Here is a 16,387-nt window from a genome sequence, read left to right on the forward strand (position 1 = left end):
TTGCATAATCATTAAAACCCTATTAAAAAGGGTTCTATGACTGTGTACGAGGGCATCAAGGTGTTTAGAATCTCAGTCGAACTTGTTTGAACCTTCATGGACTCAAATGAAATGTCTAGACTAGAAGCTTACCAGAGAAAAGGCGAAGAATAATCCCAGCAGTAAAAGCACACAATTCCAGCTGCTTCTCATTTGTTTTAGAAGAGAGGACACATACATGGACTAATGTAAACAGACCAGTTGGCACAAATTAAGGGTAATTTCAAAAGCCTCCCTTGAGATTTTTAATAATTTCACTGCCCTCTCTTGAGATTTTAAAAATATCACTTGCTTCCGGTCATCAATATGGGACCTAATGCTTACATCATTAGTGGGGAAATGACTCCACTATCCATTCAACTTAAGATACTTTACACATATTTGTGGAGAGAAATAATGAAAACGTTTACTAATTAAATTAACCATAATTTAGAATTTTAAAAACAACTAATTTCCTATATAAAAGGGAACTAATACTCGAGCTTATACGAGTTAAGTCGGGTTGAGCTCGCAGGTAGCTCAATTTGTTTCCAATTGCATTGGTAACTCAGTAAAAAAGCGGGAAGAAAAAGGAGCAAGAAATAAAACATTTTTCTTTGTTCAAGAAGAGATTCCAAACCTTACAAGGATGAAGAGAAAAAGGAAAGAGTTTAAGAGTCTAATCATGAATCTTACGATCACCCGACCATATTCATACCAAATTACCAATTAAGTTAGACCTTGAGATAAATAGAAAGTAATATACCTTCAGAGGAGTGGTGTAGCTATAATAGTGAAAGGGCTTATTTGCCCTTGTGAGCCGGTGCTTGACTCGTTCAATATTAGAGCCTTTTTTGGTGCTCGCATTTACTCAAATGAACGAGCCTAACTAGGGCTTATGTGAGTTGAGCCAAGTAAAGCATGCGAGCAACTTTATTGAAAACTCAATTAAAAAACTGAAAGGAAATTAGAAAGGGTTGTTAGAAAGAGGATTGTACGTAGTTGCTTAAGTATGGAAGATTTTTCTTTTCTCTATTTGGTGATTTAATGGCACGCGATAAGCATACTTGTAAATAAAAGGTAAGCCCCTTCTGAATTACAACTAGTGTTTTAAAGCACATCTGATATGTATACAACTATTTAAAAATATTTTGATGCAGACCATTTTAACGGTAAAGAATGAAAAAAATTGAAAAGAAAAAAGAAATTGGAAACTACAAAGAGTTGATTATAAAAATCTAAGAAGTCAAGATAATTATTATGAAATTTTTTGTAAATAAAGGTAAAGTGGTTTGTAATTGTGAAAGGGGTGGATAAAGAAGGATATTTCTCTAGAGAACTTTAAAAGTTTAAGTGGTTTAGATAAGGTTGTTTGATAATGGTATTAAATTTAAGATTTCTTTTTTGCCAAGATAGTTATACACACAACTAGGGTACAAAAAAAAATCCTTAGAAATGACACTTTATCTGAAGAAACCTATCCTAGGGTTGAAAACAATAATAGCTAGCCATTATTGTGTGCCTTAGGTAACCAAATAGAAAATATATTTGATCATTCAACAAGAAATTTTACCACTGGCAAGGCCTTTCATTTAGCTAGACAACCAATAGTTCTAGAGTTACTTTATAGTTGGATCAAAAAACCTGGTCATTATAGATAAACAATGATGCTCTCACGAATCAGCCGTTCTATTCGTGGTTCAAAGTCGCAGTCGTGGTTGCGGTCGCGGCCCAGACTGTTCCACATCGGTGTCGGCATATCGGTTGCGGTCTCGGTGAGACGCAAATTTTTAAAATATTTAATATTCTAAAAATTGTAAAAAATATGATAAACAAAAATAATTAAAAATAGCAAAAAAATAAAAATTCAAGTTGAATCGGGGCGACTCGGTCATTTTTATCTGTCTCAGAGACGTTTCGGACGAGTTCTCGGCGATTCATTATCTCGGAGATATCTCGTCCCGATATCGGATCGGGAAGCTCCGTTCCAGTGACGACTCGGCCGAGTCGTCTTAGCCTCGGCCGAGTCTTTGAACCATGGGTGGAGCTGATCACTTCTGTTCTATGATTATCCATGTTAAAGATGAATAAGGAAAAAAAGAGTACAACTCTACTAGGATTAGTTTAACTCCCAGTTAAAAAAGGAACATGATTGTATTTTGCTGCAAATTAAGTAACCATTCATAATTAAGTTCCTAGTGTGCTAAAACCATCCCGTTTGCTATTGGATTATACTTAGCTAAAACTATTCTCAAATGCTGATTTTGAGTTTTCTTTTAAGAGTAAAAACAACTAATGACTTGGCAAATACAGTGGAATCACAAGTTTAATTAATCGAGATGGGAAAAGTTTAATCCAGATCGTTTAATTGTTAGGAAAATATAGACAGCATGATTTCGTTTAGCTTGTAGTGTATCTCCCAGATTTTTTTTTTTTTTTTTAATCTTTTGTCAGGTTTTGTTTTTCCCCTCTTACGTCTGATACACGGTAACATAGGATACCTTGGTTAGAATGGATAGAGGGAAAAACATAATTGCCATGGAAAGAAGAAACTTTAGGAAATCATTTTTACAATTGGAAGATGGGCAACATATAAAAAGAAGAAGGTGGTAAAAAGTAAAATGATTAGTTAATGTAACTCTTAATTGAAGATGGAACATGATTGTATTTAGTTTCAAATTAAGGAAAAGTTCATTAAGTTCATAATGGTAGTGTAGGCTAGTCCCTATTATCAAATGCAGGTTTTGACTTTCTTTTGGAAGTAGAAACAGTAAAATAACTTGGCATAATATAATATTTCACAATTATGTAGAGTTCGACAATACCTTTTAGGTACGATATCTAAAAGGGATAATAGAATTTCGTTACAATTATAATTGTTCGAGATGTGACAAGTTGAATCTGGATTGTTTAATTGTTAGGAAGACATATACAGCATGCTATCTTTTAGCATGTTGTGTCTATCTTTTATCATTCATCAATTAATTTTTAGCACTTTACTTCAATTAATTTTTTGCACGAAAGTAGCACAATCTTTAAGCTGACTTTAACATGTTGCTACCAGATTTAAAAACATTTTCTCCACAAATAGGGAAAAAATGACTACCACAAATTGCACAAAGGCATCTGAGGTATTGAACAATAAAATTGGTCTATAGTATTTTAGTTTCTTTTACTAATAAATTGCTTCTTTAGCAAATACATATTGGTGAAAATAAATTACATAATCATAAATATGAGTGAGATGAAAGATGGTTGTTTGTCTAGTTTCTTTCAAAAGTCTATATGAAGTGATTACTACAACCACACGCATATCATCAATAGCCAAAAAGAAAAATGTTCTTGAAGACATCCCTGGCGGTTTCTTCACTTTCGTTCACTTCCATGGCGGAATAATTCAGCCCATCATTCTTGATACACAATGCAATGCATAGTCATCTTTTGCTAGGAAAATCTCATCAATGGCTTCTGATGTTGTCTGAGTTGGAGAGTTAAGGAGTGGATATTTTAAATTCTTGAACCAGACCAGGCTTCCTAATTATTCAGATGAAGATCCTAGGCTTGACAAATCGTCATATTGCTGGTCATTTACAGATACTAATCTTGGCCAACCAATTATGCTCACTTTTTTTTATTGTTGTATTTATTACTTTTCTTTTTAAGTTTTGTTGGGTTTGGAATTCATGAGTTAATTACCTAAACTTTTCTGGGCTTGAATTCACAAGTTGGTTACCTAACGTTATAATAGTCTACACATATTAGTGCTTGGTTGGAAATTTTAAATATATGCGCATGCGTGCACACACACATGCACATATATATATGTATATGTATGTATGTATATGTATCGACACACTTTTCTTCAGTCGCCAACCTCAATTTTTGAAACCCTAAACTATGCTGTTAGACAAGATGAAACGGATTTAAATCAACTGCCCTCAACAGCTTTACTATGTTCCCAAGGGAAGCTCGTGGGGCAATTCGCCTTGACAAATTAGGTTTACCGTCAATTCGGAAAATAAGACGTATGTAACACGAGTTTATGCTTTGTAATTTTCTCTCATCAATAAAATAAAAAGTTGTTATAAAAAAAAAAAACTGCCCTCGAAGTTTCTTAGCTATTTAACCTAATTTGGAATATTACATAGAAGTATAATTGAAAGTTTCTCAACTTTATTCATTCAAAACAATTGTTTATTTAAAATCAACAACCTAAAATGCATAATAATATTTTTTTTGCCATGAAAGTCTGAAAATTTATTTTGTCACTTATTTAGATTGGCAATTATCTATTCCATTCTTAAAACAACATCTTTCCAATTATGTTGATTTTCAGATTATCTCAATCGATACATAAATGGTCTTAGTATGTGCGCAATTCGTGTACTGATCACAATCGGTTGAGTTGCCCCAAGTTAGCGACCGTTTGCCAAATCTAAAAGTTGTTTAAACACACACTTTTCGAGAATAACCCAAATAATTACTAATATAGAGTAACATAATTAAAAAGAGGAAAAAAGAAAGAGTTTTTTGAGATTCACTTGCCAATGAATTGTAAAATGGTTGACTTGTTACCAAATATAAATGGAATTGTTAAAAATCAGTTTCACCACTTGGAAGAAGTTGGGGCAAAGTTGCAGTGAGGAAGTTGAGAGTGAAGGACAGGATATTTTAAATTTCTTTTATGAGTTCAAATTGTTAAATCATAAGAACCACTCTCCAAAAAAAGATTCTTTGTGCGTTTCTTGTTCAGTATCTTAAGTCTGTAACGCAGTCCCACTTTTTTATCTGTAATTTTTTCAAGTCGCTTTGTGCTCAAATGCTTCGTAGGATCCAGAAATCCCCAAAAAATTTCCAAGCATACATAGTAAAAGTGGAAAGAAATTCTGGTCACTAAATATACCCTAAGCACTTGCACTACGCGTGCCTAACAAACTATTAATAGATGACGTCATGCTAAAAATATGTATGTTACACTTGTCAATTTATACAAAATCTTCAAGTTATTTAGGCTATAATTTTCAACTCATCCAAGTAAATAAAACATTGAAATCGAGTGATGTTTAGTCCAAGGTTTTTGTTTGTTGAAATTTCATCATTCATTAAAACCTGACCTTTTCCTTTCCTGCACAGTAATTTTTTTTCTCATCAATAAACTTGGGATGGATAAATAGAACTGATTGCAAATATCCTTTTGGAAGTTCTATTTTAACAGGACCCTTATTTTTTATTTGTTGATAAAGCATTCTACACTACTATGTAAGAAGCTGTTTTAAAGGGAAACTCCACCTTAATTGTTAGATTTATCTAATATACGCATAACTATTGTTTATTGTGTTTAATCTGATGGTTGCCTTTCTTCAATATATCTACAAGGCCTTGTACCATGCGCAGAATGAATTCAAATTTACAAAGATCAAGTTGATAGACCTCGCTTAGGTAAAATATCATTATCACTTAAAAATCAAGTTTGTGACTTTTTGATAAAAAGCAAATTTCATTAACAAATTGTTAGAAACCATCCAGCATGATTTGGCCTATATCACTGTCCTATTGGCAGGTTAAACATGTACTAAAAATTACCAATCTACAATTTAACCGATACAATAGATCTGAAAAATTATGAACAAATCTGAAAAATACAAGAAATTTCAAGTTGTTTTCTAACAGATATTAGATAGATAGTTGCAACTCCCTTCTCTGCATGTTTCCCAGGATTGACACATCGTCTTATTGCAATTCACTTATAAGTACTAATCTTGGTTGACCAATGAGAAACTCATTTTTTTTATTGTTTCATTTATTTCTTTCCTTTTAAATTTTCATTTTGGGTTTTAAATTCACTAGTTAATTACCTATGTTTTTTTGGCTTGAATTCACAAGTTGACTACCTAATGTTACTGCAAATGCTAGGAAAAGAAGATTTTCTGTTTTTTTTTTTTACCATTAGATTGTTGATATTACCTCACCTTGTGCTTTCTTGCACAACAAATTTGTTCCTATGAACAAACATGGGGTGCATAAATAGTATTGATTGTAAATAACCGTTTCAATGTTTTATTTTAACAAGACTTATTCTTGATTCATCAATACAGCGTTCTATGTTTTAAAGGGAAACCACATCTTAATTGTTATGTTTATCTAATATAGATATTACTCATAACCCTAGTTTATTGTGTTTAATTTGATTATTATCTTTCTTCAGTAAATATGAGGTGAATTTAAAGTTACAAAGATCAAGTTGATAGATTTCACTAAGAAAAAAAAAACCATTATGAGTTGTGTTAACTTTAACCCTTTTTTCTCTGAGCAAATATGTCAATTTAAAATTTAGTGCTTAGTTCTGAAAGATGTCTTCCATTTCAACATTTTACCATTTATGCTTGCTAAATTAAGTGCTTAAATACTTAAAGAGTGCAAATTTAGTGCAAATACTGACGTGTGCGGGGTATATATATACAATAAGTTCGTTCACAATCAAGTTTTACATTTATAATTCCTAAATACCCACACACGATTTATCGCAAGTATACGAATCGTGAGCGAGTATAGGGTATTAAGGGTCGATCCCATAGAGAAGATTGCAATTACCAGTGTTTTTCGAACTCTTTTATTATCTAGACTACCAGAAATATAAAATTAATGAAAATAACACTAGAAAGCTCCTAGAGATATGGAATTCCTTACTACTCTTGCAAATGAGATTACCGGTTAAGTGAATGCTATTATCTTGACTAGTTATGGCGTAATTTCCTAATGTATGTGAAACCTACTCTCGTAGTGAATCAACTATATTTGTAATTAAGCCATACCTACTCTCGTAGTTATGAAATTAACTACAAGTTCATTTCTTCTATGAAGTTACATGAAACAAGTCACTTAAACCACATAGGTGCACCTCTACTTTCGTGAGTGAACTCCCTATGTTTATCACTTCCTTGAACTAGTGTTAAATTCCAATTTTCATTGCAAATTTAACACCTTAGATAATCACAATTAATGGCCAGTTAATTTTGATTAGAATATCAAAAGTGATAAATAACTTGCTCAAAATAATATCACCAAATAACCAAATAAACATCACTAACAAAAGATAAAAAGTTCATCCATACTCTAGGCATAAACTTTAGAAACACATAAATAACATAAAATCCAGACTTGTATATTAACCAACAATAGAATCAAATATAAAAGATAAAGAGTTTGGAAGGAATGTAACCCTTGTCACATGAGTTCATCTCCTTGCCTTCTTCATCCTCCATCTTCTTCATGTAGCTAACATACAAGAAAGATGAACTAACTAGCTAAAACTATCCTACACTAAGGAAATGAAAGAATTACATTTCTACAAACTCCAAACTTCTCCCGTATGATAATCTCTGACCTCCCAAATGTCTCTGCATATAAACTGATGAAAAGCTCCTCTCCTCACCAGTCCAAATTTTCTGCTATGATTCTCCAAATCTCCTTTTGTTAAGATAGTAAAAAACAAAGGTTTTTGACTTGAAAATAAGTCATATTTGATAAGAGTATATTTTACGTATTTTTAGTGTGCTTTATTAATTAGTTTTGGTGTGTTTTATTTAGTTTTATAAATAATTAACTAAGATTCTAGTGAAAATATGCATTTTGTGGTTAAAGTATGAAAATTGCATTTCTATTGATTTTTATGGTAAAAACTTCATATTTTGTAGGTTTAATGATTCAATCATCAAATGAAGTGCATTGAGAAAATATTTGGATGATTGAAGATGGATTAAAATGGTGAAAATAAAATATAAAGTGTAAAAGGAAAAATGCAATTTGAATCAAGAAAAAGTCAGCTTTGACAATTCAGACACATTTTCGTATTTTGACTATATCTGGAGCCACACAGATCGGATCAAGGTGATCTTGGTACCATTTTGAAGCTAAGAGATATATCTACATTTGGTGTGAAGACATCAAAGTCCAATTCGGCTGTTTTCCTAGTCAAAATGTCAAAATACAGAAGTCAAAGTCTGCTGCTGAGAGCTGAAAACGCGGAATTGACCAGTCAGTGGTATTTTTATCATATCTCGGTCTAGACAGCTCCAAATTGGATGATTCTTGAGGCATTGGACAGCTATTTCAATGGACTACAACTGCTATGTTTTGTACAAGAGCTAATTCAGCCGTCATCATAGAGAAAATAGCAGTTGAAGTAGCCAGATTCTGGTCAGAAATAGCTGCTGGTACAACCTGTTTTCTCTTTCAACAATTTACAGCTATGGATGAACGTATGACAACCAATTAGCAGCTGTAAAAGGGATGTTTCAAGCCTCATTTCCTGACTGCATTCATCTATATATAGCCATGGACTTGCAGGATTCAAGATAACTTTGCAAGGCTAGGAAAACTCACCAAAAATGTAGTATTCACTAGTTTTTCTTAGTTCATTAGTATAGTATAGGTAGAGTAGTTTATCCTTCTTGTATTTGTAGTTAGATTTGGAGGAAGATTGGAGGAGCAAAGATGGAGAGTTTGCAGCTCAAGTGACAAGGGTGACTTCTCTCCTATCACTTTCTCTTTTGTATTTGAATTCATGTTTAACTAAAATACAAGTTTGGTGTTTGTTTTTATCATGTTTAGTTAAAGTTTATGCCTAGAGTATGGATGAACTTTCTACATCTTGTTTATGATCTTTACTTGGTTATTTGGTGATATTATTTTGAGCAAGTTATTTATCACTTTTGATTTTCTAATCATAATTAACTGGCCATTAATTGTGATTATCTAAAGGTATTAAATTTGCAATGAAAATTGGAATTTAACACTAGTGCAAAGAAGTGATAAACCTAGGGAGTACACTCACGAAAGTAGAGGTGCATCTTTGTGGTTTTAGTGACTTGTTTCATGTAATTTCATAGAAGAAATGAACTTGTAATTAATTTATAACCACGAGAGTAGGTATGACTTAATTACAAGTATAGTTGATTCACTACGAGAGTAGGTTTCACATACAATAGGAAATTACGCCATAACTAGCCAAGATAATAGTATTCACTTAACCGGTAATCTCATTTGCAAGAGCAGTAAGGAATTTCATATCTCTAGGAGCTTTCTAGTGTTATTTTTATTACTTCTATATTTATGATAGTCTAAATAATAAAGGAGTTTGAAAACATCGGTAATTGCATTCTTCCCTGTGGGATCGACCCTTAATACCCTATACTCGCTCACGATTCGTATACTTGCGATAAATCGCGTGTGGGGTATTTAGGAATTTATAAATGTAAAACTTGATTGGGATGAGCTTAATATTATATGTATACCCCGCGCACGTCAAGTTACTGCTCTTGCAAATGAGATTACCGGTTAAGTGAATACTAAATGAGATTACCGGTTAAGTGAATACTATTATCTTGGCTAGTTATGGCGTAATTTCCTATTGTATGTGAAACCTACTCTCGTAGTGAATCAACTATACTTGTAATTAAGTCATACCTACTCTCGTGGTTATAAATTAATTACAAGTTCATTTCTTCTATGAAATTACATGAAACAAGTCACTAAAACCACAAAGATGCACCTCTACTTTCGTGAGTGTACTCCCTAGGTTTATCACTTCTTTGCACTAGTGTTAAATTCCAATTTTCATTGCAAATTTAATACCTTTAGATAATCACAATTAATGGCCAGTTAATTATGATTAGAAAATCAAAAGTGATAAATAACTTGCTCAAAATAATATCACCAAATAACCAAGTAAAGATCATAAACAAGATGTAGAAAGTTCATCCATACTCTAGGCATAAACTTTAACTAAACATGATAAAAACAAACACCAAACTTGTATTTTAGTTAAACATGAATTCAAATACAAAAGAGAAAGTGATAGGAGAGAAGTCACCCTTGTCACTTGAGCTGCAAACTCTCCATCTTTGCTCCTCCAATCTTCCTCCAAATCTAACTACAAATACAAGAAGGATAAACTACTCTACCTATACTATACTAATGAACTAAGAAAAACTAGTGAATACTACATTTTTGGTGAGTTTTCCTAGCCTTGCAAAGTTATCTTGAATCCTGCAAGTCCATGGCTATATATAGATGAATGCAGTCAGGAAATGAGGCTTGAAACATCCCTTTTACAGCTGCTAATTGGTTGTCATACGTTCATCCATAGCTGTAAATTGTTGAAAGAGAAAACAGGTTGTACCAGCAGCTATTTCTGACCAGAATCTGGCTACTTCAACTGCTATTTTCTCTATGATGACGGCTGAATTAGCTCTTGTACAAAACATAGCAGTTGTAGTCCATTGAAATAGCTGTCCAATGCCTCAAGAATCATCCAATTTGGAGCTGTCTAGACCGAGATATGATAAAAATACCACTGACTGGTCAATTCCGCGTTTTCAGCTCTCAGCAGCAGACTTTGACTTCTGTATTTTGACATTTTGACTAGGAAAACAGCCGAATTGGACTTTGATGTCTTCACACCAAATGTAGATATATCTCTTAGCTTCAAAATGGTACCAAGATCACCTTGATCCGATCTGTGTGGCTCCAGATATAGTCAAAATACGAAAATGTGTCTGAATTGTCAAAGCTGACTTTTTCTTGATTCAAATTGCATTTTTCCTTTTACACTTTATATTTTATTTTCACCATTTTAATCCATCTTCAATCATCCAAATATTTTCTCAATGCACTTCATTTGATGATTGAATCATTAAACCTACAAAATATGAAGTTTTTACCATAAAAATCAATAGAAATGCAATTTTCATACTTTAACCACAAAATGCATATTTTCACTAGAATCTTAGTTAATTATTTATAAAACTAAATAAAACACACCAAAACTAATTAATAAAGCACACTAAAAATACGTAAAATATACTCTTATCAATATTGTCTGCCCTTTTGTCTTTTGAAGCATGTGCACCGAATTCCCTTGCAACTTATAGTTGGAAAGTAGTCTGAACACAAGAGAAATGGCTGAGCAAATTGCAGAATTTCGACTACAAAACGCGCCTACACAAAATGCGGCTTGGAGTCGTGTTTTGTTAACTCGCGTTTTCAATTCTGTGAAATTGGTCTCGCTTCAACTGCAATTTTCTCTATGATGGAGGCTGAACTAGCTTTTGTGCAAAACACAAAAGTTGTAGCTCTTTAAATTAGCTTTAAAATGCTTTAAGAATCATCCATCGGAGCTTTGTAGACTGAGATATGATCAAAATATTATCACTTGGTCAAACCCTTGTTTTCAACTTTGGACAGCAGTGTTGAATTTTGGTATTTCGACCTTTTGATTGAAAAAACGACTGAATTGGATTCTGATGTTTTCATACCAAATTTAGATCTATCTCTTAGCTTCAAAATGGTATAAATATCACCTCAATACAATATGTGTAGCTCCAGATATAGTCGAAATACGAAAATGTATCAAAGTTGTTTTCACTTGCATTTCTTCAATTCACTTCATTTCTTCTTTATCACTTAAATTCATCACCAATTATCCACTATTCTCCTCAATTGACATTCTTTGGTGATTGAATTATTAATCCTGCATAAAAATGAAGTTTTTACCACTAAAATCAATAGAAATGCAATGTTAGCCACTTTAACATAAAATGTAGATTTTTACCAAAACCTTAGTTATTTTAGTTATAAAACTAAATAATCAAACCAAAATTAACTAATAAAATGCACTTAAAAATATGTAAAATAAACCCTTGTCAAATACTTAAAGAGAATTGTCACCATGGAAAATGAGGAGAAAAAAGAGTGCAAATTGTCACCGTGGTCAATTTGCACTCTTTTTTCTCCTCATTTTCCATCTGCAAATTTAGTGAGAAAAAAGAGCTCTCTCCCTTTTTATTATGCTCCTCCCTACTATAACAAACACAATTATGGATTATACAATTCTAGATCTAGATTGGGCTTTGCATTGAGAAGTTTTGGAGAAGAGAAAAAAGTGAAGCCAATGGAGGTAGGAGGAACATTTTTAGAAGAAGAGTTAATGCAATAAACATCAAATTTCAATTGCTAATTTCTTGTAATGGTTCAATCAGTAGTAAGCATATAATTTAAACTCTTTATTACTATGATACTCAACTGGGTTTGGGAGATTATGAGTTCCCGGTTCTGGTCTTTGATTTATTTTTTGGGACTTGAAAGGATTTGGATTGGGGATTGCTTGTGGTAGCTGATGAGGTGGGTAGAGGTAGGGATAATTAGGAGTAACGATTTGCAAAAGAGAAATCTGGGGACAATATTATCGTCGGAGGATTTTAATTTTTTGGAACATTTTCTTAAAATTACACCAAACGCCAGAAAATGAAGGAAAAATTAGATACTTTCCAGGAAAGGATTTTCATTGAAATGTTTTCTTAGGGCAAATATTCTACATTGAAACAAATAGACCCTAAGTCTATTTCTACTACAAAAATTGAGATCTTCAATGTCCTGCACCAAATGATCAACCAAGTATATGAAATTTGCAAATAACTAGTCATAAAATATATTATAAGAATCATTTCACTCAAAGATAAAATTATTATATCGAACAATCGAAAACAATTTAAGTTGGAGCTTTCGTAACAAACTAAAGAGAAAAATAGTACACATCATTTTTGGCTAACCTGTGGATTCGTCCCTAGGTACAGAATTAAACAGTACAGGATTTTTCACTGTATATTCTTTTTGATCTTGGTTCTTTTCTTTCTCTGCCATGGAGTTCAATAGAAAATGTACCAAAGAAGCTGGTCGTCAACAGTTTCGTTGCCAACGAATTCCTTGGAACCTCAAATTGACAAAAGAATTTTGCATTGTGCAGTAATCATACAAGGCTGCTGAATAAAACACGAAAATTATAGGCTAAAGAAATAACAAAACTAAGATATACAAATAACCTATAATATTTGTAAGGAACTACCAAAAAACTAGCAGAATTTCTTGGAGGATGACACATCTACTATTCATAAGGCCTTCGCCTCTTTTAAAGAATAGAAAAGTAAGTACCAGTCTAAATTGGCTCTCAGCATACGATGATATATGGAAATGAAATGGTATTCAGCTAATTAATGTGGAAAAAATCACTCTTCATGTAGACGCATTGAAACCATTTCCTGGGGTTGTACTCTCTTTTTTCTGATAGTGTACTATGCCCCTCCTCCATCTCTAAATGTAGGTCAATTTAATTTAATCACATAAATTTGGTGACTTTTATTTAATTTATTTTTGCTTTGTTATTGTTTTTCAACATTAAGACCCCCTTTGTCAATTTTCTCGAACCAAACTTAAAATTTTTTTTTATGAGTTCAAATTGTTAAATGAAAAGAACCACTCTCCAAAAAATTCTTTGTGCGTTTTTTGTTTAGTTTCTTAAGTCATGCCAAGAAAATTTCATAATTTTATTATGTAGTGCCACTTTTTTATCTGTAATCTTCATCAAGTCGCTTTTATGCTCAAATGCAGGGATCCAGAAATCCCCAGAAAATTTCCAAGCATACATAGTAAAAGTGGAAAGAAATTCTCCTCACTATATGTACTCTACAGCACGTGCACGAGTCGTGCCTGACAAACTATTAATAGATCACATCATATATGCTAAAAATATGTATGTTACACTCGTCAATTTATACAAAGTCTTCAAGTTATTTAGGCTATAATTCCCAACTCAACCAAGTACATAAAAAATGAAATCGAGTGTTGTTTATTCTAAGGTTTTTGTTAGTTTAAAGTTCATCACCCATTGAGACCTTACCTTTTGCTTTCTTCCGCAGTAAATTTTTTTCTCATCAATAAACATTGGGTGTGGGTAAATAGTATTGATTGCAAATTTCCTTCTAAAAGTTCTATTTTAACAAGACCCTCTTTCAAAGAGTGGAGAAGTAAGTACCAGTCTAAGCTGGCTCTCAACATATAATGATCTATGGAAATGAAATGGTACTCAGCTAATTAATGTGGAATAAAATACTCTTTGAGTAGATGCATTGAAACGATTTCTTACGGTTGTACTCTTTTTTTTTCCCTGATAGTGTACTGTGCTCCTCCTTCCATTCGTAGATGTAGTTTAATTTAACTGAACCACATAAATTTGGTGACTTTTCTTTAATACTTTTTTGCTTTATTATTGTTTTTCAATGATAAGAACCTTTGGTGAATTTTCTCAAACCAGACTTAAAATATCGTTTATGAATTCAAATTGTTAAATAATAAGAACCACCCTCAAAAAAAAATTTTAGTTTCTTTAGTCATGCCAAGAGATTTTCATAATCCTATATTGTAGTCCCATTTTTTTATCTGTAAATTTTTTTCAAGTCGCTTTATGCTCAATGCTTTGTAGGATCCAAAAATCCCCAGAACAATTCCCAAGCATACATAGTAATTGTGGAAAGAAATTCTTGTCTCTATATATACCCTATAGCACGTGCACCAAGCGTGCCTGACAGACTATTAATAGATCATCACATCACGCTAATATTCAAATCCCTTTAATCTATTAAATTTAGTTAGACTTGAACCCAGAGCCAAACCTCTGTGGGTCTCAAAACGTAAGTTCAGGTCTAGACCCTCTTGGATCTGAATATCAGTTGTATTTTTCTGAATATACTGAATTAAAAATATACTAAAAATAAATAGGGTTCAAAAATAATATAAATACCAACAATTTTTTACAAATAATAAAATTAATATTCAAGAAGTTGAATGCAATATTATGAACTCAAAAAGAACTATTATTGATTGCTTCCATTTATTTTCAAAATTTTAACTGTATCCATGCCCAATTTTTCAATTGTTTGCTTTTACTTTTTTTTTTTTCTGAAAAAGTTTGTGGCAATTACAATGACAACTAGGATTAGATGGAAAACAAAAGAAAACAATCATGAAATCTTACTTTATTCAATCCAATGGCCATAAAGTATTAGATTATTTTATAAACTTACTAATATATATATATATATATATATATGTGTGTGTGTGTGTTATTTAATTATATATACATGGATCTGTGTAGGGTTTGGGTTTGAGAAATTAACTCCAGACCCTACCCAATAAGAATGGCTATGGGTCGGGTACTTGCTCCGTGCATTATTTGGCTGATCTAACTCACATTTTGCGGGTCAACCATTTTCTAACCCCTGCCTGTCCCGTATATCAGCGAATACCCAATTATCGAATATTTGCTGAGATAGGATTGGGTCAACGGGTACCTGTTTCGTCCCGTTTATCATTTAATTTTTTTTAAAAATAATTTATACTAATTTAATTTTGTATTTTACATATTCATCTAAGATTTAATAAAGATTTTTTTTTCAAAAAAAAGTCTTTCACCAAAAAACAAACACGTGAAGAGAATACAAGTCGGAAAAAATTAAAAGAATTTAAAATCAATAAAATTTTGAAAAAGTAGCACCTTTTTTAAATATATATTCCACATTAATTAAACTCTTTTTAAAAATATATAAGATCACAACCTCTACAAATGAATCTTGTAAACAAACTATAGTCTTCTACATTTGTAATGCAATTTATTCAATGAAATTATTTATTTAGCTCTAAAAATCCTATTTTTATGGTACGTGTATAAAAATAAAAACTAAAAAAAAAAATATGCGGGACAAGTCAAGTACCTGAGGATTTTTAATTATGTGACCTTATCCCATCCTGTATCTAAACAGATACTCAACCCTCTTTTGACCCGATCAAATAATATAGATCAAGTATCCTAATTTTCGAATCGAATCGGATATGGTGGATTTTCTAGTTAGCGAGTATTTTTACCCATCCCTACTACCCAAGTATAATAGGTCTGGGTTGAATTTGAATAAAATTCGACCCATTAACGTGCCTACTAGTTAGCTTGTAAGAAGCAGTTTTAAAGGGAACCCATCTTAATTGTTAGGTTTATCCAATATGCTCCTAACTATTGTTTATTGTGATTAATTTGATGGTTGCCTTTCTTCAGTATCTACGAGGCCCTGTATCTTGTACCATGTGAAGAATGAATTCAAATTACAAAGATCAAGTTGATAGATTTCGCTAAGGTAAAAAATTATTCAGTTATGTCAACTTAAACTTCGGTGCTTGGTTTCTGAAAAGTTTTGTGACATTGTAACATTCTACCAGTTATGCTTGCTAAATTAAGTGCTTTATTACTCTTCGTGTGGCATTCGCAGCTGCAGAAGAAAATTGTCAACACGGAAATTGAGGATAAAAGATTGATCTCCCAGCAAAATTACTAACATAGAGTGGCATAATAAAACTGAGGGGAAAGAAGCAAAAAGAGAGCGGTTTGATAGTTATTTGCCAAAGAATTGTAAAATGGTTGAATTGTTACCAAATACACATGGTTTTGGTAAAATAATGTGTCATGTATGTATGCAGACCTACTAATATA

This window comes from Coffea eugenioides, chromosome 6 (assembly GCF_003713205.1).
Source record: "Coffea eugenioides isolate CCC68of chromosome 6, Ceug_1.0, whole genome shotgun sequence".
Classification (NCBI taxonomy): domain Eukaryota; kingdom Viridiplantae; phylum Streptophyta; class Magnoliopsida; order Gentianales; family Rubiaceae; genus Coffea; species Coffea eugenioides.